Source organism: Bombyx mandarina, chromosome 11, assembly GCF_030267445.1.
Source record: "Bombyx mandarina strain Sakado chromosome 11, ASM3026744v2".
Lineage (NCBI taxonomy): Eukaryota > Metazoa > Arthropoda > Insecta > Lepidoptera > Bombycidae > Bombyx > Bombyx mandarina.
In genome coordinates, this window is record NC_143218.1 from 9,220,337 (window position 1) to 9,247,013 (window position 26,677).

A 26,677-nucleotide genomic window follows, 5' to 3' on the forward strand; every position below is an offset into this window, starting at 1 on the left:
GTTCATATGTATGCTTAAATCTTTAAAACTACGCAACGGATTTTGATAGGGTTTTTTTTAATAGATAGAGTGATTGAAGAGGAAGGTTTATATGTATAATACCATTCATTAAATAGTGGATAAATCAATAATAAATTACAGTTTCCCAAGCTAAGCGAGGGCGGGTCGCTAGTTTTAAATAATTTATAGAAAGCGTTTAGTTGTGAAAACATATCGTTTAGAATAAATAGTACCTTGTGTTAGTTTAGTGAGTAGAAGAAATTGACAGAGTTGAATTTAGAATTCAGTTTATTTAATTTTCTTTATTCGATTTAAGTATGTGTAATTTTGTTTGTAAACATTATTGATTGTAAGGTGCATTGTGTGCCTGCACGGATTAGGTACCGCAATCCTGTTATTTTTGCCAAGAAGTAGCAGTAGTTTGAAACTAAGGATATTTAAGTCCATAATATGAATATAATTGTTACTAAAACCCCTTGTCTTGAAGGCCTCATTCATTTTGAAATTAATTGATTAAGATCACACTTAACACGAGCTGCGTTGATTACTCGTCCGCTTATGTATAGAAAAGAAAACAAATCAAATTTGCACTTGTTCATATTTTCCATTGTTCGTGCTGTTATTTAACTTACATTAGTCCTTCGGTGTCATTATAGTCTTTTGTGTTCGTTGCTGAACGTTTTCACGTGACTCTTCAGACGTATTTCAATACGTGTCCAATGAATGAGACGATTGCATAAATACTCAAAATAAACAGATCATAAATTTTAATGTATTGTTAATGAAATAGTTCTGTTTTTACCAGCACCCATATGCACCCATATGCACCCACCTGATGTTAAGTGGTTACTGGAGCCCACAGACATCTACAACGTAAATGCGCCACCCAGCTTGAGATATAAGTTCTTAGGTCTCAAGTATAGTTACAACGGCTGCCTCGCCCCACCCTTCAAACCGAAACGCATTAGTGCTTCACGGCAGAAATAATTTTCAAAGAATTTTCAAAGAACTGTGGAACTAATTGCACGTAAAATAATTATCGTTAGAAATAAAACTGACCGAGAAGAAAACGCGCATCGAAATTCTCTAAAAACGTTATCACCACGAATCAAGTACATACCTTCTCCTTTTTTATTATTTAAAGTCGGTTAGATATAAATAAAACAAGCAGTGGTCAATGTCAACTGTTTGTCAATACGTAAAGCGTGTCGATGGCCTTGGCCGTTGTGCAATTAATTCAACGCTAACTACAGGAAGGTTACCTTTTATACATTAACAATGAAATCAATATTCCGGGTGAATCGAATGTTTGTAAGTTAAATCGAAAGAAACGATCGAATATGCTTATAGTTGCTTGTTGTTAAATCTAAAGCGCATATAAAAACACTTTGACTTTTAATTAAATATAATTTTAAATAAAAAATTTTGTTCTTCTATTGATTTGAACAGGAAGCTGAGACCTCGGCTGACCTGATGTTTAATTATTACCGGCTCATAGAGGTAACAACGTGAACGACGCTATCCGCCGTGAGGCATGAGGTTATAGCCTCAATAATGATTATTGTACTCTTCAAACCGGAACGCGTGACTTCTACGGAACTACTGACTCTAGAAATAGGCAGTTAAAGAGATTTTTTTTTTTCAACTGAAAAGGCAAATATGTCAAAATAAAAAATTCTAGACTCGAAACGGGTTCGTTCTGAAGATTTATTCAATTCAGTTGTCGACCTCCATATTTATTATGCATATCGATTGTCCCTCGTACGATTTGAATATTAGATCGACGTAGAGTTGTCAATCAAAAACACATACGCTGTTCGGAAGGTCCGATCGATGTATCTGCATTCGTAATAGGCATATAGTTTGAATGTATTCGGAAAATCTAAATTATTTCAAAAATACATAAGTAAATATTAGCCTAAACGTGCTCAATAAATCACTATATATAAATATCGGGTGTAAGAGAAATGAAGTCGAATTTCGAAGTCGTCGTGGCCTAACGGATAAGACGTCCGGTGCATTTGTGTTGACGATGCACCGGTGTTCGAGTCTCAGGCGGGTGCCAACTTTTCTAATGAAATACGTACTCAACAAATGTTCACGATTGATTTCCACGGTGAAGGAATAACATCGTGTAAAAAAATGAAACCCGCAAAATTATAATTTGCGTAATTGCTGGTGGTAGGACCTCTTGTGAGTCCGACCGGGTGGGTAGCACTACCCTGCCTGTTTCTGTCGTGAAGCAGTAATGCGTTTCGGTTTGAAGGGTGGGACAGCCGTCGTAACTATACGTGAGACCTTAGAACTTATATCTCGAGGTGGGTGGCGCGTTTACGTTGTAGATGTCTATGGGCTCCAGTAACCACTTAACACCAGGTGGGCTGTAAGCTCGTCCACACATCTAAGCAATAAAAAAAAAGTCAAATTCGGTCAGTGGCTTCAACATAAAAAATAAATTTATAGTTTCGAAGCGTAAATGCCCGTGGGACGCCTATGCATGTCATATGAGGAAATAGAACGAGGACCTCATCTATTTAAAAAAAAACGAATTTCATTGCATGCAGTATCCAAATTTTCACAAAATAATGTTTTTTTTAATTAACAAGAATAATCTCAGGTGTTTTTCGATAAACGTTACTTTGTATATTATTAAGTTCACGTAGCGGTGGCCTTCTGTTGTAAGTCGACTGTTATCACCACCACTTGAAGACAGTATTTAAATACTAGTTTCGTTTTCTCGCTCAATTGTAAAAATAACACATATAATTTTAAGTAAGTAGTTTTAATAAAAAGAAAATACAATTTTCTAGACGGAGCAATATAAATACTTGAAAGTTCAATCACGTTAGTTACGCCGAAGTAATCTTTTTTCGCTATATACGTGTAAAATTAAATTTATTTTTGTCTGCGTAAATAAACAGATCACGTCCGTTCCTCCCACACCCTACCTGTTTTTCTTCTTTGAATACGGACTATTTAATATATTTTTAGGTAGGTACTTAGTACTAAGTATAGTATTTGAATAGTAATGGGCCTTTGCGTATTTACGAATAGGTTTCGCTATCCTAGCTAATCGAATTTAAGAAACACCTATTGGGGAACAATTTTCAGTGATAAATATTAAAATTATAAATATAATTTGTTTACTTAATTTTAATTGATATTTTACATAATATAATTCTGTATTTACATATATATAACTTTGTGAACTTCGGCAATACCAGGGATACAGGAAAACAGTTGCTTTCCTACCTTTCCTTCCTTTCAATAAAATCTAACAAATCTAATTTAAATGAAGTTTATTTAAAAGTGCTCTATATTTTTTTTAGAGATTATCCATTCATTACCGTTTATCCATCGCACCGCCGAACAACGGTGCAGTGATCATAGATGCTATCTCAAACTTCATTGTTCATCTAAAGTGCATTTTCAGAGTAATTTTTGCCATACGACTTAGCAATAAAGTCCCCTCCACGATGTTTCTCGAGCACTGAAATTCTTCAAATGAGGTTCGAGAAGAGTAGACTACTTCTTGGGTGTGGTATTATTGATGTCGTGCGACTGACTATCAACCATCAAATGGTTAGTTTGTCTAAAATGACATTAAAAAAATATGCATGTTTAATGGAGGAGCAATGACATATATTTTTACTTCCTAATCATCTTATTGGCATATGGCAACGCTTGATTCGTTTAAAAAAATGTTAAACTTCTCGAACTATTTTTAGTGGCATCGAACTAACGAATACTGACATGACATCCTCGCCACGGAATCCATTGTTTTATAGCCGTCGCTCCGTCGAATTAGGTCGGTTACAGGCATGCAACGTTGATAAAACGAAAATAGATCGTTGTGCACACGTGTCAATATAATTTTTTTTTTAAACGTAAAAATGTCGCTTGTGATCTAAGATTTATTGAACAGAGTACATGTTATGACGGGACGCGTGAGACTTGCGTTCGAAACTTCTATTTATTGTGCTAATGGTTGTATAGATGAATTTCGTAATGTTCAAGGGATGGGCGCTTTAGTAAAAGCATCGATTGTTGTAATCAGTTTCTTAAAGAGAATTATGTTTTATGTACATTATACATAAAACCTAATTTAACTTACGTCATTGTTTTGTAATTGTTGCACTTAAGTAAGGGAAACCAAGGACTTATAATTGTTTTTAAAATTCTTAAACGAAATAGTCGAATAGCTTGAATTAAACTCGAGAACATTAATGCGCTGAAACGTGACGATAGACATAAATAATGCTTTATTTGATCTATTTTGCTATCTCTGTTTTTTCAACCCGGTGATTTGGTAATTGAGGAGTCGCTTTTTGTTTTTCTTTGATCGCTCCTTGATGTTTTTGTTTAGAACCATCATTATTTGAGTTGCTATTGTATAATTTTTGTTTTATAACCATTACAATAATACTAGAGGTCCCGCAGTAGTCGAAATTCGACTATAATTAATTGGTATTGTAAGTTTGTACACTAATAAGATTGTATTTTATACTTCTATATAATCACAAATTTCGCCAAGACTACACTTTAAAAAATATTAACAAAGACAAACAATATTTTATCTCAATTTGACAACAGACGTCAAGAACAAAAGTTTGACAATAAATAGTATGCATGCGTGTGTGCGTCAAATATATGGTCTGTAGTGTGTGTGTTTTCTTTATTGATTTAATGTATCTTTTATGCATTATTTTAAAAAAATATTAGCATTGTGCACTTCTTCTCTATATTCTGTATAAGTGTCCTCCGTCCGCGCGATTTTCGTAAAAAGGGATACAAAGTTTTTGCTTCACGTATTAATATATAGATAATGACAGTGCTATGACAGAATACTCCTAATTCCATAATGCAAACAAAATTTTCAAATGTTTTAACTCGATCTTTTTTTTTATTGCTTAGATGAGTGGTCGAGCTCACAGCCCACCTGGTGTTAAGTGGTTACTGAAGCCCATAGACATCTACAACATAAACGTGCCACCCACCTTGAGATATAAGTTCTAAGATCTCAGTATAGTTACAACGGCTGCCCCACCCTTCAAACCGAAACGCACTACTGCTTCACGACAGAAACAGGCAGGGTGGTGGTACCCACCCGCGCGGACTCACAAGAGGTCCTACCACCAGATCTATTTGATGAAATAAATAATGTAAAAAAAATATGCTTAGAGAAAATGTAAAAAATGTATTAAAACCACTGCTGAAAATATTCTTGAGAAAAATGGAATGCATTGTTCTTTCTCCCCTGTACGTAACGCCGGAATTGCTATACGCATTTGATGCACAAATACTTTACTCGGACTAGACGTCTCGGGCGGCTTACAGCATCTAGGTGACCTGGTTCCCCAGCTGCAGGCTCGTTGTATCACAGAATTGCGATACTTTTAAAATTTATCCGCCATGCTCGTGGAATACGAACGAAATGGACTGCGAGAGGTTTTGTTATGTAAGTTATTATGAATCCGGATTGTCCGTTGGAACTATCTATCGATTCGTTACTCAATAGCTACGAATGATGCAAAATTGTTTTAACGTTGACAAAGATTTAGATATTATGATAACTGGTTTTTGTTTTGTTATTAGCTCATCCTATACGTATATTTTAACCCACTTCATAATAGATGAATAATTTTAAATTTAAAAAATCTGACTCCTATGAGCGTTTGTAACGGAATTCACGTTACGAAATCAAATTCATTTTCGACTCTTCGTGGATGATTTCTTGCGGGCTATCTCTTGCGGGCTATCTTTCAATATTCGTTTCATGCATTTTCATACTTACAACTTCCGAGTGGATAAATTAGACAATACTACTGGACTACAAGTAGTATCTGTTTGATCAATACGTGACGAATTGGAGGGATATTTTTTTCAGTTTTCGTTACTTGATTTGGAAAATAATAATTTGCAAATGTTTTTTAGCTGATTTCTTGTTCTTACTGAATTAAAAAAAGGAATTGTATTATAGTTGCAAATGCAATAATTTTAAGTGTATATAATTTAATATTTGCTAGTAACAAGTCCTTAAAACCGTATCATAAGAAATTCTAACTGCATTAAACTCGAGTAGGTACAACGGACTCGAGAGGTGCTAACTTTATTGTAGATGCACATGAGTCTGAAATTTATGTTATCAACTTTTAGAATACTCATATTTGTACATTTTGTTTACCTATGCTGATAGCCTTGAGAGGCTATTTCAGCGTACCCTAGCTTGTGTAGGTGAGCTCGCGGGGCTCAAACCGGAGAATTGCTAACACCGCCCTAGCAAGAGCAGTGCTTCGCAGAATCTACCACCGGATCGGAAGCGCGACCCACTGAGAAGATCCGGCGAGAAACTCAGTGGGCTGTGTCTGTGGGTTAATTCGCTCGTCGAGCCCTTCGTCGCAAGCGACGGGTTCGACGAGGACGGTGACCGGTGCTTGTATTGCCTAAAAGCACCGTTAATGGATCAGGAGGATCCGTGATGACGTAAGTCCTTCATAGTTATGTCCATTTTTATATAAAAAAATTATGAGCCGGCACTAAATATTATAATTATGTCATCTCGATGGCGGAAAGCGTGCCAAGATTCATAAGCGTGTAACTAAATTTCAGTCAAATCGAATCGGGGACACAGCAAAATTGAATATAGAGATTACTTTAAAGGAGGCGAATCGGGAATGCAAACTGCAGGACTAGCTCTCGTCGCGAGAAAATAAATGGACCTTGAAAGAACTAGTAAATATTCAGTACCTATTTTCACCTACGCTACTGTTTCAAGGTTTTTTTAATATTCATTATCATAATAATATGTGCTATATTTATCGTAACTTGTCACTTGTTACCATTGGTAACTTGTTGTTACTAGTGTTATCCCTTTTTTTAATTAAGCTTCTTCGTCTTCGTTAGCTTCTTCACTTTATTGTGCTCGTAATTAATTATGATCAAACACCGGTCTACATTACAATATCAATTCATCTCCTGTTTTTACTTTCGACCTCTCATTCACTTTCAATCACTCTTGACAGGTCGGTGACAGTAGAGTACTTAGGCTTCATAGCTATGTCTCTGTTTTTCATCTTTTTATTATTATTATCTATTAAAGGTCTTTCAGACGTATACTTGCTGGGTTTCAGGCGAAAAATTCATTCAATTCATTAGATTGTGTCACTGTGTATTGAAGTTTTTTAATAATAGTCCATATTTTTACTAGTGGTACATTCTGAACTCGCACGAATCATCACCCTGTATTTCTTCTGTCGCGATGCATTAAGCGATGCATTCCGGCTTGAAGAGTGTTACAGCCTTTATACTTCTATATAATTGAAACTTAATCTCAAACTTCATGGTGGATTCAATATTTCTAAAATTTAAATAAGATAAAGATTAATGTTCTAGACTTATAAAAAGTTTTAAGAACAATTGTCATTTTATTTTGTAGATTGTAAATATTTAGATTAAAAAGGAATAAAAACGTCTTAATTCCTTTGCTTTTTTTCCTACTTATGCTAATAGACTTGAGAGGCCATTTCAACTTCGCCTTTGAGCTCACAGGGCTCAAACTGGGAGTGTTACTAACACTGGCCCTAAGCAAGAGCAGTGCTTCGCAGAATCTACCACCGGATCGGAAACGCGATCCACCGAGAAGAGAAACTCAGTGGGCTGTGTCTATGGGTTAATTTACTCGTCGAGCCCTTCGTCGCAAGCGACGGGTTCGGCGAGGACGGTAACCGGTGCTTGAGGTACCTAAAAGCACCGTTAATGGATCGGGAGGATCCGTAATGACGTGTTACTATATTGAAATCGTTTTAGAAAATAGGTATGCTACTGTATAGTGGATAAATGCCCTGAGAAGGTCTTATTTTGACATGTGTCTTGAAATAAGTAAGACAGATGGACGGCCAAAATACGATACGCTTTCTTTTTCATACGTTTCGTGTAATAAATTACTTTATAAAATTCACTAGGAGAAATGTTGGGTATTTTGCAGCTGCTCTTGTCAATTACTTACTTTATATACTACTAGCTGTTACACGTAGCTTTACTCGCAGAAATATAGACAAAAATATATCCTTCGAGAGTAGTTTTTTTTTTCGAATGAAACTGTTTGTCCCTTTGTCCTTTTCTGTACTCCTCCTGTATATGTTGAATTTCATGACGAATGCAATCCGTGTTGGACGTTGATCTTCAGGAAACATTGAACGTTCTCGATAGCGTAAAAGTTAACTCAAATTTGGAATTGAAACTTTTGCCTACGTTTGTCGCTAGGGGCGCTGTTCCAACTGAAACTCGCACTAAGCACACTGATGATTAAATTATTTAAACAACAAACACATCGCGATTCGGTGTTACTCGCTCCTAATTAAAATTTCAATTTAGTGGAATACAAAAATTTTAATCGTTTTCATAATAATAGATTAACTAATAAAATAAAATAAATTGTAACTTTAAAAAATAACTGACATTCATTATTTAAAAACGTCACGCTTAGTTACGTATACCTAATATAGTTAATGATCAATCAATATAATTTGCGTGATTGAATCAATTTGTGTGAAGTTTAAAGAAACAAAAGAGAAACAACGTAATTTTAATTTGGAACTTTTAAGGTAATTTAAAGTAAACTTTATTTATTTAAACACTTTGGTGGCCGATTGTACTGGTCTAGTTAGTTCATTCTCTATGCACTCAAATTACTTTCATGCGATCGGTTACTTTACCAGGAACGTACCGGCGTATCCTTTGATCTTTGGAATGTATGATATTTGTAAAAAAAAACCCTATTTTCCGCGTTGCTGTTCTTGAATACCGGTCTGGCCTAGCCTTTGATATAGAGTTTTCTAGTGCATTTAGTTTTATTGTTCTGAAGGTAATTTTAAGTATCGGTATTAAAATGAGAAAGCTTTTACACAAGACCGTTTACCGTGAGATAAACCGCCTTTTTAATGGCCAATCAAACGTGCCCGCCGATCTTGAGTAGCTTGCGGTAACATGGTGCTTCTAGATCTTAACGCACCTATGACTGCACCGCGCAGTTTGCTTCATTCACCCATCATCTCATCCATTGATATAGACGTATTATACGTATAGATTTGGATTAAAAACTGCTTCATCTAAATTTGAAACAAGAACTTGGCACTCGAAGTAACAGGTATAGTTTAAAATGTTGAATCTAAATTTAGAACAGACGCATTGCCGATGTGAATACAGGTGAACGTTCTGATATTTAACATTGGTTCAATAGTTGTCTTTAATTAATTATTGTTGATTTCATTGTTTGGATATTTAGATGCATTGCTCTAAGTAGGATGCAAGCTCTTTCATTAATAAAAAGAAAACGAATAAACAAAATATACAATAAATGCAAAATTCACATAGCTTTATGCGATTTGAGACGATTCAGAACATAATTGATCAATCACGTTTTATAACATTTGCTTACTAACAAATACAATCTGACGATAATTCATGATCACCATTATCCTAAAAGAGGAGGTGGAATGAAAAAATCATAATCCGAATTATAAAAACAGTTATAGGTCTCAAATTCAGTGAAATTAAAAATAATTATCACAAATTGTTCTATTAATTATTTACAATTAAAAATAAGCTACAAACCTTCTCATATTTTTTAATAATTTCGTTTTTAAAATGGGAGTACATATATTTTCTTGACGTACTCAAATTATGTAGAACTTGAACGGTTTTTTGAAAAAACAAAATTGCTCGAGCGTTCCCAAAGTACATTTCTTCTATTAAAAGTCGGAAGTAAAACGCACTCCATCAGTCATGTCATGACCCGATGACGTCACGCACCTAACAAACGGCCTTCGCGGCCGGTCAGTGACCCCCCGGCTCGGTTCCGTTACCGATGCAAATTATACCTCAATTAGTTTACATATTATAAGCTTATACCCTATCAATTTTTATTTTTGTATCAATTTGCTGGCCATATGTGATGAACATGTACCCCGTACGGGTTGGTGCCACTATTCGGTCTATTTTTGCCTCAAAGCAATCATACGCTCGGGTTTGAGGGCTTAGAAAAAGGTTTTACAAACCTTATTACTTAATACAGACTTTGATTCAGAAAATGATACTGATTACAGTCTAGAGATTTTAAATGTATGATTTATTTAATGTAGTCCCATAGATTTAAAAAAATCGACGTTACACAATCATTTTATGATAAACTTATATTCAAAATGTACTCAGCAATAAATTCATTTCAAAATGCTTCGTATTTATGAAAATTACAAAGTTATCGTAATCCCCTAATGGACGTGAATACGGAATAATTAAAACGTATTAATTACATTAAAATCTTTTAGATTAAAGTCGACCTTAAATATTTGTTTTATAAAGTCGTTTAACTTGAGTTTGGTCACGTTACTTCTTTGTCACGTACGCTCTCAGTTCCTAGAGCTCTATTAATACGAAGCCTTAGTAGTTTCTAATTAAATCTAAACACTTAATCGCACTTTTTAAACAGGTTTGCTTTTCATTTTCAGACCTATTAAAAATATAAAGCTTGGTCGTTACGTACCGAAGCCTAATAAACAACTAGGTACTGCAGAACAATCTAGAACATTAGTCTCTTGTTAAACTGAGTATAAGTACTTGTATAAAGTAACTTCATATTTCACCAAGCGGCAAACGAATTGTATCTATACAGGCAGTTTGTAAGACGTGTCTCATGTTCGCGCGTCACAACAAACTCTGCATCATCTAGTTTATTTTATCGGTATTTATTATAACTTTTATATTAGTTTTCATTTATTCCACAATCAATAAAATACGAATTTTCACCAGTATTCATGATGACTGTTAGTAATGAAAACGGTGTTGCAACGTAACGCATCAGGTTAACAAAGGTGCTCAAAAAAATTAATTCAGCTAAAAATAAAGTAATTATTTCTAGAAATATTAATGTAATATAATATCTGAATTGCTAAAATATAATATCGTGTCAGGTATTTAACAGTGTTGCCGCCTGTCTAAATTTTCGGAAGCGTTTTTAGTTGTATGGTCTACTATCTAATATTTATTGTATTGTAAATTTTTCATTACGATTTAATGAGAAAGACATATATCCGATGTCGTTTAGTTTTTGGTGAAAATACCCTTGTCGTTATTTTAAGTTAATTAGTGACATAATTAAAACTGCTCGTAGATATCTCGTCTGCGACTTGCGAAAACCGAAGAAAATACTAATTAGTAACTGTTTTATTGAACAAGATATTGTGTCTATTTATGGGATACGAAATGTAAAATAATGTCACGGTTCATTGAAAATTTATTTTTCAAACTGCGAAAATAATTTATACCGAGTAAATAAAATTGAATTTCAGTACACTATATTACGCGCCTTCAATAAAAAGGAATGTTTTCCTAGTTTTCCTCGAAACCTGCATTAATACACGTCGCTTCATCGCCTCGAGGGATTAATGTTTCTGTAGCATGGAAAAATATAAACATTGGCCCAGTTCTCATTTTTATTATAAAACTTTGAACTTCCCCATTCGTTTTCATAATACGCTTGGATCAAATTAACGTAAAATATTTATGAAACATCCTCATAATTTATAGTATGCTATCTAAGTGCTCTAAATTTTCAGTAGTTTCCGCGTTTATCTTTGGAAAACCACTTACCTGTCTTTTGTTTAATGTAGTATGCTTGCTGGCTATGGCTATGCTAGCATCCTAAGATAACATCTTAATAGTATCTTCACATCGTAGCCTTATAGTATCGTCAATACCGTCTTTACCAAAAGGGCACACGGGGCCCGTGCCCAGGGCCCCCATTCTCAGGGGGCCCCTAAGGACCGACAATTTCTCTCACACATTTATTCGGTTTACGTTATCGTGATTGTAACCAAAAAACCAGCAGCATTCTAATATCATTATGACATATTATATCGTACCGTATTTGATTACCTATAATAAATGGTCATACTCAGTAAAAAAACGTTATTATAATTCGCTTTTTTTACTTTCCAAAAGGGCCTCAAATTCTTGTGTGCCCAAGGGTCCCAGCCTAATTTAAGACGTCCCTGAGTATCGTTACGCTATATCTTATTTTCGTGGTCACATTACGATTGTACGCTTAATAATTATGTATGCTTAATAAATTCATTTTCATAGTCTTTACTAGCGTTATCACCGTCTAATAGGGCTATTATAATTGTGTTGAATTTTCTTTCATCTAAAGCACTCGATCATTAGTCTTCAATCGATCAGCCTAAATTCCCAGTCCATTGGGATCTACACTAATAGATTATTCTGCAATTGATTCAGTATTGCATGTTAGATTATCATGTTCTTCAATTATAGTTCACAAGTGATATACAATCGGACCGTATCTCATGTGTAAATACTAATTTTATTGTGATCGCTGGCGAGACGGAAGACAGTTATAAATCGGACACGTCTTTCTTTGGAGTTTTATATCGATATAAATAGAGTAGCGAACGTGAAGCTACCAAGAGAAAACAACATCCTATTGATAAACATTGCTCTAATATTTCCTTATTCGTTTTTATCGAGCAAATAATGAAGAAAAAACAATTTTCGATATCAATTATGGCGCAAAAATTCTCGATGGATATATTATAATAAAGGACGCTCCGCTCCTAAAATTACAATAATATAATCATTCAATAGCTTAATGCGATTCTTAGAAAACATTTGCCATAATGAAATTATAAGATTCTTCTGTTATTGTAAAGAGAATTGTTCTTGGTTCTGTTTACTTAACTTTGTCTATTAACTTGCAACGTAGCGCTTTGAATTCTGCATCGGTTGGAATGGCTCCAGGCCATGAATTAACAGAACTCTAACTCTCTGGAATATGCATAGAAAAAGAAGAAAAAAATAGCTTTCGTGAATTTCGTGGGATAGACAAGTTTGCGTTAATTGTTTCATCTATAAAATAAAACTTGAAATAGAAGTGTGTTTGAGAATAAAATAAACTGACAAAAAATATGAAATAATTTTATTTTGGTAATGTTTTGTCTGTCATAATATTTTTTCATTAATCGCCTAAAAGCTTAATATAGATAAAACAAAGTCTGAATGTTTAATTTCGCCTTACTGAGAAAGCCAGAAATAAAATAATTACGTACAAACCAGATTTTTAATTAAAACAGCAATAAAGGCTGCTATTGTATAATGCTGCTATAAAAGATAATTTGATTTTATCAGTTTATAAGGTATCGATTTAATTCTATTACTGATGTTCGAGAAGGTTTTGCATAATTTTTGGAAGAAATGGAAAGGAATTATTTTTTGTTGCTGCCGAAGGTAATCAATCACACGATCCATCCTAAGAAGAGTGGTCAGCACCGGTTCTGCTAGCACATGCTAACGCAATGAGAAAGGCATTTATTGCTGTTGCCTACCGCTAATGACACTCCTAATTGTATTGTGATAAGATTACCTTTACCTTGCCATTTACCTTTAATAAAGCATAACTTCTTTCAATTTTGGAATATAAACTTCAAGAGCAAAACTCTGCACAACATTTGAAACAAATCTCTTGTTTTTTCTTTTTAAATATCACAATACCTTTCATGTTTTGGTTTACATTTGTCTGTATCCTTTTCTTTAATAAACTCACTCTGGAATTATTTCCGCAGCGCGTGTATCTTCAAACTCAGTCCATGATCCGTCCATAACTTGCATGCATTATTACCAGGATAACAATTCCATTGAAAACCAGCTCGGAACGGTCGTACTCGCTGACACAGTTTGCAGCTGGCAAAACTCGATATCCCCGTTACACCCGCCTCGCACATTTTGGCTTTATTGTTGCTGTTGTCAGTTAATTGGCTTCGTAGTGCAGTACACAATAAACAGCTTACTGCACTGACGAGTTCGGTTGCATTCTATATTCGTCCACCGCCGTCGGTTACGCTGATGTAAATGATCAAAACACATTTAAGATCCAAACGTTGAGAGGATGCAGTAGCAATAACAATTTATCCGATTACGTTTTAACCGAATTAATCGATATATTTATTTCGGTTTTAATTGAGGTGCTCGTTCACTTAATAGTCGAGCCGGTCGGTATCATAAAGCCACATCAATTAAAGGAGTCGTAGCTCCTCGTGCCACCTGATGGCTTTGCAGTCTCGCCTTTCGTCGCGAGTACGAGTATCAGTACGGTAAAGTAAAGGCGCCAGTATTCTGCCGGCCGCAGACTGAGACGCACGCCCTTTGTCCCCGTAGCGTCACCACAAACGCGACCTTTTGAATGTTTTAAATATTTTTAGTTCACGGAAATCGCATGTTCCCGTATTTCAGTGGCAGTTTCACAAAGGCAGTTTAATATTTTACATGACTGAACGTTTCTTTCTTCAAAGTTGATGTGACGCATGAATTTATTTGAGGTGAGTTTGTTTTCTGTGTCGATCAGCTGGGATCTATCCACTCAAATGTTATTAGGGATGTTTATAATTCATAATATGATTTGAAGAACATGTTTTGAAACATTCAGTAGTAATTCGAATGATTGACGGTTAAGTTTGCTCATTAAATATTGTATGTTTTGAGATTTGAACTGGTCCAGTTATTCAAACCATGAGAATAGACTAATCGCATGTCAATTTTATTGTAAAGTAAGTTTCAAATCGTTGCACAGGTCCGTAATATTATAGTAATCGAAACTGACACATTGTTGAATACACGTTTGAATAAATTGTTTTATTTTTATGTGTTTGCTCGTATAGAAGTGTAGCACAATTTTACTTAGTTGATAAAGTATTATCTTCTGTCAAGAATTCTTTGTCTCAACCTAATTGGCTCAAATTCATTTTGAGTTAAAAAAATTATCAATAATACATTCTGTCTTGTTTCTGTCTTTATTGTGTAGGAATAAACAAGTATTGCGTTTGTTTCCTTTTTGTTATCGTGAATATTAAGATTTATCTTTTTAAATTGTATTATCTTAGTTCTTATCGATTCGTCATCTTAATATTCTGACGTTATCTAGGTATCTTGTATCAGAAATGGTTTCTCAGATTTTGATTGAATTCTTCCGCTTTATCCTTAGTGAATTCATTTGTAAAATAAATAAAACCGTATGTTTTAAGAGGAATTTTGATTTCACAAACAGAGACTAGATAAATTTATTAAAATATTGTAAATTTGATAAATAGTGAAACTTGATGTAAGAACTATTGTCAAATTGTGGGAACAGTGATTAAGATACCTAACTTATCGTCATTATTAGCCGGCAAATGTTCATCCGTGGACATAGGCATCCTCCAGTTCAATCTTGTACCGATTCAGACTATGGTATTAAAGAACTGTGAACGAAGTTAAATTTAAAATACAAGTAAAGAACAAGTTGTGTTAACATAAAATTTTATAATACTAATTGTTTACTCTAAAATTAATTCAAATTAATTATCAATAAGAATCTCGAATTAAGTACGTAGATTTAGGTGTAATTAGTGAAAAAATACTGCATAACCACTCGGAAGTCCATTTAACAATTTCATACATTCTCGTAGGTACGTATGGAACTTTCTAATAAAATATGTGAATTGAAATTACCTATCGCATTACGGAAGGGATTTATTATTACCACGGATAAAAGATGGGGTACAGTGGTTACGGACCTAACCTCATACCTCCTGTTGAGTCATCACCAGAGTTCAAAGACATAGCAACCTTGAAATATAAGGCAGGATTCCCAGTTGTATAAAGGTTTTTTTATAGTCGGATTTTTAATTAGACGAAGCCAGCTGACAGTAGCTAATGTCACTTTGTGAAATAATGTTGCTATATTTAAAGTAATAGTGATGCGTTCAGTTCTCGTTCAATCACATAAATGAACAATGAGTGTGAAGAGTTACTCATTAATTTCAAACTATAAAAGAATATTATTTATATTTTACAATAAAATTGTATTAAAGTGATCCAATATAATAATATGTTACTAGTAGTATGTAACTACAATCAGTTTTTTTTATTTTCATTACCTATGTACCTATAATTGTTATATTTTATACATCTATAGTTTCAACTATATGATGCATTGGAAATAGGACAGTCTTACAAGCTTCCTCGCAATGTTTTTCTTAATGTTTAAAACACTCGGTATTCAGTACAGGTAGATACCATAGGAACATAATGTTTCGTCGAAAACTCGTTGGTATGTACAAAGCACGGCTAAAATTCGAACCCCGTGCCCGATATCGGCAGTTCGGCACACTAACTATTCACTAGACAATCGAGGCAATTTCATTAATTCAGGAGTTTTTTCAATCGTTCACTTTGTCACAACACTATTTTTATTTCATCAAAAACTGACAACACAGTAAACGTCAGTTTACTTCGTCTAATAAAAAATCCGACTATAGTCTTTAATATGACACATGACAACACATGACGGTTTCGCGGCTGAAATAGACAAGATGGTAGTACCGTCCCGTGTGGAATCAGAATAGGCTGTACCACCACACCGAGAAGCGTGTCCGTGTGTATCCATGTCATCTAATAAATAGTTGGACAGACATTTTTTGTTCCCTAAGGATGTATAGTAAAGGAGAAATCGGATTTTTAAACTAACTTTTTCCTATGCTAATAAAAATATGATATAATAAATAAAATAAATAAAGTAATAAATAAAATATAATATAATATAATAAGATATTAATAAAAAATAAAAATATTGCCTACAGACAAACTGTTTGCACTCGTGAAGATATTCCACTTTGAGTTCTACAATTGGCGTATGATTTAGAAAGATAATACGTGCCTTGTTTCTAATACGCAATCTCGTAATTTATTTTGTGTATTATTCATTGTCAAAATTAATGAAATTTAGGCATTAAATAACACAGCTTCGCGTTGCCTAAGTTGTAATAACGTCGTACTTCCTCATCAACGGAAACAAAATTAATTTGCTAAACCAAACATAATTAGTTATCGTTTTAAGATGTTCATATTTAGTGAGAACGTTATCTAAAAGGAGCCAGAGGTTTCGTTTCGCGCGAGATCGTTGACCTTAATTTTTAAATGTCTTCCATTGCGTTCAGTAGAAAAACGTCAGTGAAATGCTATTTTTCGACCATGATTTTTGAAACGAAGTTCCTTATGAGACGATGCGGAGGGGTACCCTAACCGGGAAAAAACGTCCGTAACGTAAGATTTTTATTAGTGTGTACACACAGTGTACGACTTAACTTTGTAATAACGTACAAATTAGTAATGCACACAGTGTACGACTTAACTTTGTAAGAACGTACAAAAAATAACATTTTTTTTCACGTTCTCAGAGCGTTCATTTGCGCAATACACTAATTCTTATGCAAGCAAACGGGAATGAAGTGTACCACAATAAGTTCGCACGTTACCGAATGACCGTGGGTTGTTCTGAACCTTCAGTTTTATTTTCTTTATACCTCGAATAGAACTTAAAATTAATATTTGTATAATAAGGAACTTCCTTCCTATCCGGTGTCCCACGACACCACACATCTTTTTTACAACTACTTTTAAAACTAACTAATAAACTAACTACTACTAACAAACTAACCCGTTCCTACACGGCCGATACAGCTCCGGTTAGTAACTGTGAACGCATGGTCTTATTCCCAAGCAAGAATTCCTGTTATGTTCTAGACCATGTTAAATACTCATATTATTACATGTACCTACATATGTTGTTCTGTAGTTAATTATTGTTGGCGAGAACGGACGAACTTTACTGAATTGATAGTTATTTGGAACGGTGCTAATATGCTAATATTATTTGAAGGCAAAACCCGACTTTCTATTTATTTTACTACATAAAGTTATTGAAACATTTCTAAGTTTAATTGCGAACCGGAGTTGATTCACAATACGATCTGCCACGGGTGTTTATAAGACAGGAATTAGGGGGAATAGAAGAATTTGAGTACGAGAATGTAATTAATAATGTCCTCAATACTTGTATGGTAGAAGTACAAGATACAAGATGGTTCGGAGAAACAAGAGTCGTACACGCGGATCTTCTAGTTCGAGTCAATAGACAGTTCGAGAGAGCTATGATTGAAGTTAAAGATTGGTATATACATACTATATACTTTTTTCTATGACAAGATACCTAATACGTGAAGCAAAAACTTTGTATCCCTTTTTACGAAAATTGCGCGGACGAAGGAGTATGAAACTTCTCACACTTATAGAGAATATAAAGAAGGAGTGCAGAATGTTAAAATTGTTTTTAATTATGCATTAACAATACATTAAATCAATTAAAAAAAAACATTACACACACTACCATGTATTTGACACACACACACTCTTTTGTTTAACTTAAACTCTGTATTCAAATTGAGAGTAGATTAATATTGTTTATCTTTAATATTATTTGTCTATAGTAAAACCTCGTTTTTATTTGCTCTTGCCAATGGAAGCTGTTTAATTGAATTTTTCAATTGAGGAATTTCCTTACTAAGCTGTCAAATATTAAACTAGTTCGCATAATTTGTGTAGATTAACGCAAATCGATGCTCATTTGCTATGTATTATGTGTGCTTCATGGGCCACTTTGATATTTAATAGCTGTTACATATTTCACTGAAATGAGGAATGTTTACATAAAGTTAACGCGTATAGAATACGATCATCTTTTATCACCACTGTCTGTCTATACAATACATTTTCTTGTTTCTTATCGTCATAAGTTGGATAAACCATAAAAATTGATCTCTCAAAATGAACTGTAAATTTACTAGCAGAATTATATGTAACTAGCCGTTCTGGCCGCTTCGCTGGGCATTTAAAATTAGAGAGTCCAACACTTCAATAAATATTAGCCTATCCATTAAGTACAGGTATTTCCTACATGGATACGAAGTTTGAAGTCAATCGGATGCATGGTTCAGTAGTTATAACGGAACATCCGTAATAACCACTCTAGATTTTGGTACGAAGATCCACGTGTCTTCCTCCTGGTCCTTCTCCTACTCGTCTTCCAGTTTTGCCTAAAATCAATTCTGAGCTCGGATTACAACAATGAGATAACTAATACTACTACAACAACGCAATCAAGATTTCCAGTATTTCTCAAGTGACATTGTGGTGTATTTGATAGGCAGCTACCGGCTCGCACCAGTACCTCTAGTCTCATTATTATTCCATTAAATCGTTTTAGTCGTTATGAAATAACAGACGCAAATTTAATTTCGTTTTAATTATACTGATGTGAATTATTCCGATCTTCAACGAATTAATTTCATTCGTTTATTTAAACCGATTAACACCGTTGAAACACACATTTAAATCGTATTTATTATTATTATTTATTTATTTTATTGCTTAGATGGGTGGACGAGCTCACAGCCCACCTGGTGTTAAGTGGTTACTGGAGCCCATAGACATCCATAACGTAAATGCGCCACCCATCTTGAGATATAAGTTCTAAGGTCTCAAGTAAGTTACAACGGCTGCCCCACCCTTCAAACCGAAACGCATTACTGCTTCACGGCAGAAATAGGCAGGCAGAAATAGGAATAGGCAATTAATTAATTTTCGTTTATTTCAAGCCATTGCTTTAACCTATTTCAGAGGCTGATTAGTTGATGTGAAAATCGGGACGGTCTTAATAAAATTGTCAAAGATTTATACTGAGTTTCTGTACTTTAATGAAATTTAAAAGTGTCTTATGCGTCGTTTGCGATTGAAAAACGATTGATTTACTTTTTCCATTTTGTCGTTATTAACGTACTCGCCCATGTGAATTCTGTTGAATATAAAAACTTGTTTAGATATCTGATTGTCAGATATTTGACCAGTTAGTTGATTGCAGTTTTAGTTTGATATTTTATTGCGATTTCAAGACCAAAATCGTTGCATTAATTTATTCGAATGACGATTTATTTTCTTTTCAAGGTAACCAGAAATGTATTTGAGTATGTAGAATGTCTTTGAGTGTGTGGCACCTGTGACGGAGAAGTTGGGAAGTGTGCTTTTGGAATATTATAGACATTTGATGAAATGACAATGAAGCTGTTAAGAGAATTTTAACTATGAACGTGGAAGGCTTTAGATTTAGAGACGATATGTGTTAGAGTGGAGTGAGCGATGAAATGGTATATGATAGAGGAGTATGGAAGGAGAAAACATGTTGCGCCGACCCGAGGTGACTGGGAGAAAGGCGGGATAATGATGATATTTGAGTATATAGAAAAATAACTTCAATTTTTTTGTTTAGATTGATGTGTTACCTGACGAATGTTACTACTAATCCTTTCTTTGTGCTTTGTATCTTTTATACATATTTATTTATTAGAAAAAATTGTAGATACTTATCTTAGAAGATAATTATCTTGCGTTATAGTTCTAACAAACTTTCAGAATAGTAACAAATTATGCATATTTATAAATTTTGTAGATTTGAGTTTTACTCGAATGTTCCTCCGAAGTCACCAGTGAACATGTGTTAAGGATGAATCTCAATAAATGAAAACTTTCACTACTACCCGTGAGATATGGAACTTGGTATAGTGAAATCTCTAGATACGGATTACTCACCCCTTTAGACCACGACGGCGACGGCTCACTTTTAATATCCTTTTATTACTTTAACTTGCATTTTTTTATCTATGTAATGGAATTTTCCAACTTAATTCAAATATCGAGCGAGTAAATTGATAACAATCACGAATATCAAGGACCGTTGACTATACAATAACTTTATCACTTTAGTCTAATATTCTGACTGGGTCATCACATTGTTTTTTAATTTAGTTCGGTTCGCTTTTATAGCGTATTCTAATTTTAAACTACTGTTATACTCGTAGTTGCTCACACGATGGAAACTAGACTATATATACTTAATTCATCCAATGATATTATTATATCTTAAGATTTATATCTATATATATATAAAAGAAAGTCGTGTTAGTTACAGTATTTACAACTCAAGAACGGCTGAACTTATTTGGCTGAAAATTGGTGAGGAGGTAGCTAAGAACCAGGAGAAGGACATAGGATACTTTTTATCACGTTCCCATGGGACTTAACATAAAACGTGGTATAACAAAACGCAACTGATATGGAATAACAAAACGCAACTGACAGCTAAACGTAATATATTCTATGGTTAATTATAGTAGAATTTTGAAGTTGACCGGTTGATGTGTTTGAAACAAACCGTGTGGCGGAACAAAGTTCGCCGGTTCACTAGTAAAATATAATTTTCTTTATAAAATATATCTTTGTTAATGTACACTTTGTTTCATTAATTAATGTCTAATTCGGCCTATCGTTTGATTACACTTTCATTATGCAAACGCCGTTATTCCAGTAACCTTGAAAAGTATAAAAAATACGAAACGACATTATCGTGTCCTAAGCGGACCTTGAATCCGTCGCACAAATGACTGAAATTATTGATCTTAATACAAAAGGTAACTAAATTATTGATTGCGTTTTGTAATTTATACCTTGTCATAAAGCAGCGGTACTTTGCAAGATTAATATTAATATAAGTAGTTAACAGACCTCTTACTCTGCAAGTTTGGTTTCTTTTGCGGCCAAATAAGCACAATGATGGTAACATCAAAAATGATAAATAAGGATATTAAAACATTTTAAAGATGTCATGTACCATTCTTATAGTTTCGCCTTATCTTAATTTATCCGCCATAAAAATTCATTGTAGTTTTCATTTAGATTAAAAGTTTCTATATTTATTTCAGAGAAAAAAAAACAAATAATACTTTTTACCCGTTGCCATTTATTTAATAAAGGCAGATTTAATCGCGATCTTAATGTATAATGAAACTAGGAAGCGTTCAGTCACGACGAGTGCACTATTAAAGAGTCCGAGATAATTTTAGAAAATGCATTGGTCTGCCAATCGCAGAACAAATACACTTCTTGCCAAGCTTCTGTTTTATGAATCGTTTGTTTCTAAATCTTCAAAAATCTTAGTTGGAATATTCTATCTAGAAAAAGTGTACGGGCGCGGAAATGACGTACAATCCCGTCTCTGTGTGCATGTATTTACATGTTTGCATGTATCACCAAATGACTATGTATTGCCAAGATAGCTTAAATTTCCATCGAATACGTTTAAAATTGTCATGAAAAAAACCTGCTTACCAGAGAATACTGCTTTCAATTGACGTCTGTCTCTGTCAGAAGAGAAATTAATACGAGTATATGTAATGGTTATATTTATACAATTTAAACATTAAAAAAAACAGCACAGCAATTTTTATGTGATATTTCGATAAATATACATTGGTAAATGTCTAATAATTAATATTTCATAATTTATTGAAAATTTAATTAATCTACAGTCGTTACGCATTGTAATAAAGCGACTCCCGCAAAGTTCCAATAACTTAATTAATAATACAAAAAAAGTATTTCACTTGGATAGAACCCCTACAAAGAAAGCTGCCGCAACACCACGACAACAAGCTTATTTCATCAAACACTGTTTTATTAACTTATATTGGTTCATAAAAATAGATGTAGGTTGTTTAATTAATAATTTGTTTACTGTCAAAATCTAGAGGTCTTTGTAGTAATTCAAAATATCAGCTCTTTAGAACTATAGTATGTTTTCCGTGAAGGCAAGTGTCATGATAGGCATTTCGAAGACTGGAGACAAGCCATTTTTTATTATAAAGTTGGAGAACATAAAAGGCCAAATTTTGCTCCGTTGGCGATTTTAGTACGATTAATGCATTAAATAGTCATCGGCAACTCGAAAGACTTCTAAAGCTGACAATGTTTTATGAGTGGCTCAAATAAATGTTCATTAATCGAATACCCTTGAATTTATTATTTATTAGAGACTACCAAACCAATATAGTGCTATGAAATGCAACAAAAAAAACATGATTTAGATGCATTCGTGTAGATTAATCGGGTAAAATGGAAACTGGTCTCGTCCAGAGCGGCATTTCATTTTATTTATAGAAAGCTCTATTTCATCTTTTGTAATTTACACTGCTCTTTCTTTTACATCATAGATTAATACACAGTGAATAGAGTTAACATAAGTGAAATAGAATAGTTGTTGGCGTAGATCGAAAAGGTTTTAAAAGTATCTTGTTTCTTTAGCGCTTTGTGTTTTGCCCTATTATTTATAGCCCTATATATTTTTTATTATTATTGGTATTAGTGTAGTTGAAGTAAACGTATTCTTGGCAAACTTAAGCGAATTGGCAAACGTGTTATGTAGTTACGCCGTCAGGCTCGGTGGAGTGACGATCTATGCAGGGTAGCTGGCAAAAGCTGGATGAGAGGAGCCGAGGATCGTGTTTAGTGGCGTGAAATTGGTGAGGTCTATGTCCAGCAGTAAACTGCTATAAGATGATGATGATGATACCTAGTGTCGTGATTAATTTGTGTATACAGTTTTGTAATTATTATTTTTCATACAATCAAATCCCCTTGATTGCCATTGGACAAATAAATAAAGTTGAATTGGTAATTATTTGAGGCGCGTGAAGTTTGAATCTGAATTTCTCTGTGTAGTGAATATCAAGAATTTAGTTCTATTTAGTAGTCCTTTTTTTCTTCTTCTTCTTTTGGCAATAGCGTTTACTTTTTGCCAATTTAGTAGTCCTTATCTTTTGTATTTTTCTTTGATCGCCCCATTGATATTGGTCTAGCGTTTAGTGACTGACTGCTTTGCCCCGGGTCCGGTTCGGATTCCTAATGGAAGTCAAATTTATTATTCTAGATCTGTTCTATAGGTTTAGGTAACTGCTTGTCATCGAGTTAGCCGTAAGCTCGTTCACACATATTCGCAAATACATAAGATCCTAGTTTGAAATAATTGACATTCAATAGAAAACTTTAAAAAAAAAATACATTTCTTGCCGTCTTTTTGAAAATCAAATATATTCGAGATAAATATGATACTTGTCAACAGTCCATTTCAAGGAGAATCAACACTAGTAAAGTAGTCTCAAGATATCTTATCTAAAATATCACTAGAGCTAATACGCCTTTTGGATTAATAGTACTACCGATCTCCTTTCTATCGCAATTGGAACTATCACCAGACCGTTTTCTGAATACTCAGAATTATGTAGAAACTTTTACCACATAATAATGATATATATAAAATTCTCGTGTCAAAACGTTAGTTACCATACTCCTCTGAAACGGTTTGATCGATTTTTATGAAATTTTATATGCATGTTCAGTAGGTCGGAGAATCGGCTACTATCTATTTTTCATAACCCTAAGTGATAGGGGTTGTCATCCACCTCAAAAAATTTTTTTTTGGACAATTTTTTTTATTTATTATAATGAGGCATTATGTGGTTGAATGAGGTTTTGTTATTTTTATATTTCCTCATCGTTCACAGCGCTACATGCCTCTTTCACTCATTTACCACATCCTTACACACTTACAATAAGTTAGTTTATTTTTTTCTACACTAGAAATTCCCTAGAAATCTTATATATGAAAAAATAACGTTTACCGGGTCAGCTAGTAATATATATAATTGTAATGTGGTTTCAATGGCCGGCTGGCTATCGCGAGTTACGTGTTTTCAATTAACTTCAGAGAAAAATCTTGAAAGAGGCTTTTCAGTTTGAAATTGTTAGAATTAATTCATCGCTTTTCGAACTTCGGCTCTGTAATAAAAATATACGCTCCCGTATTGAAAACCTCTTCGGCGAAATCGATAGAATAACATGTACTAACAAAATATCAACTATTACCACTAACAAATCCGCGGTAGGCAGCGGCTTGGCTCTGCCCCTGGCATTGCTGAAGTCCATGGGCGACGGTAACCACTCACCATCAGGTGGGCCGTATGCTCTCGTCTCCCTACAAGGGCAATAAAAAAATATATATTAATTTTGCCGGTTTTAAATTTTAAAACCATCCGCGATCGTCTCTCAGGATACTTTGCCACTTCCTAAAGAGACATTCCATATTTGTGTGCTTATAAAATGTTTCTGTATACTCTGAAAACTTTTAACACGAACCCATTTCTAAGCTCTAATGGAGCGAGAAGCGCTCTTAGAATATTGCGTTCGTTTGGTCTTTGGTATTGTTTTGAATATTTTAAACTTTGTCCATTGTATTAGTTTAAGAACTTCAATACGATCTATTCAGAATGTAATAACGATCTTTTTTTTAAATAATACTTTTGTATTATCATTTTAGGATGATGTAAGATGAAAATGTCAATATTGTTGGGTGGTGTCAAGGTGCCCTAGGACAGCTCCACCGCCGCCACCTCTTCATCACCATCCTGCGTATTTCTGCCGCAATGCAGTCATGCTATCCACTTTCAAGGGCGAGACAGCCTTTATTAAATACATTTGAAGTTTTAATCTCATGTCTCAAGATAGTCGGCGGCATTATTGTTGTAATGTCCATAGTCTGTTGTTGTCATGTCATAGTCCATACAGAGGATCATTGTACGAATGAGCCGTGATCACATTCACCCATCTACGAAATAAATAAAAACTCGATACACGCAAGTTTCTCATTAATGAAATTCGTAGTTAAAATGTAATTATTCGCGGTGGAAATCTGTAGAATTTTCTAGACTTCTCTTTGGCGTAATAAAGAAGAAAAAAAAACAAAAGATACGAGGTTGTATTTTCAAGGTTCTATTTTTTTATTTCATTTTAATTTCGGTTAGTGTTGAAATTATTACGTAACGAGTTACTTTCTATAGTTTTGCTGATAAGTTAGTATTAAACACAAGCTAGTAAATATAAATAGAGATAAGTTTTGTGTCGTTTACCGTTTAACGGTCCATAATTATGTTTGTTTGCCGATGTTAGCAATAAAAATATATTTAATAGTTTTATAGCGAAGCAAGATTTATAGTCTTCCCTCAGAAACAACCCACGGAGTTTCTCGCCGGATATTCTGCGTGGGTCGCGTTTCCGAACCGATGGTAGATTCTGCGAAGCATTGCTCTTGCCAGGGCTAGTGTTAGAAAATTCGCCAGGTTAGAACGCCGTGAGCTCACATACTCGCCCTATATTCGCGCTATATTATAACCCCTTGAGGTTACTAGAATACGTGGGAAAAAAAATTGATTTAAAGGACTGATTATTGATTTGATTGATTGATTTAAAGGTTGATTTAGAGGAAGAATAGTGACACTATAATAAATGACATCGATTTTTTTTTAGTAAAATTGAAATGATAAAATCTGCTTGATGAATAACTTAGATCTAACTAAAAATCGGTTCTAAGTATTATTAAAAGTATTATAAGTATGTACTTGTAAATAAAAAGTACTGTAAAAAAACAGAGTTATACTAAGACTTCAGTTAGGGCGTTTCATAACGATGAGAAGACATTTTATTTTTTAAAGCCTGTAAATATTGGTACGATATTTTGGCTGGGGCGATGCAGCGATGCATCGCAGTCTCTATCAACTCATTCATTTCGTAGTGGCAGTAAAATTTCCCCATTTACTTTTCTCCCTTCCAAATAATTACCGCAGCGTTCCTTGTTTTTTTTTCCTTTATTAGTCTAATTGTGTGCCACTTGTGTAGCACGTTGTGTACTTGTACTACAATAAAATTGAGATTTCCACTTCATTTCGCACGGTGAGCGATGATAGTCACTTTGTGATCGACATTTTAGATTTGCCGAACCGTTAAAAAAAAAGGGTTCAAACAGAAAATTAGAATTGATGCGTTGATTTTTGTCTATTCTTAAATAATTATCGAACAG

General features: G+C 34.0%; 1 protein-coding gene across 15 annotated transcripts in view; it reads left to right on the forward strand.

The window, feature by feature from the left end:
* Positions 1 to 26,677, forward strand: part of Svil (Supervillin) — a 211,211-nt gene that overhangs the window by 54,675 nt on the left and 129,859 nt on the right. The window lies entirely within an intron of this gene.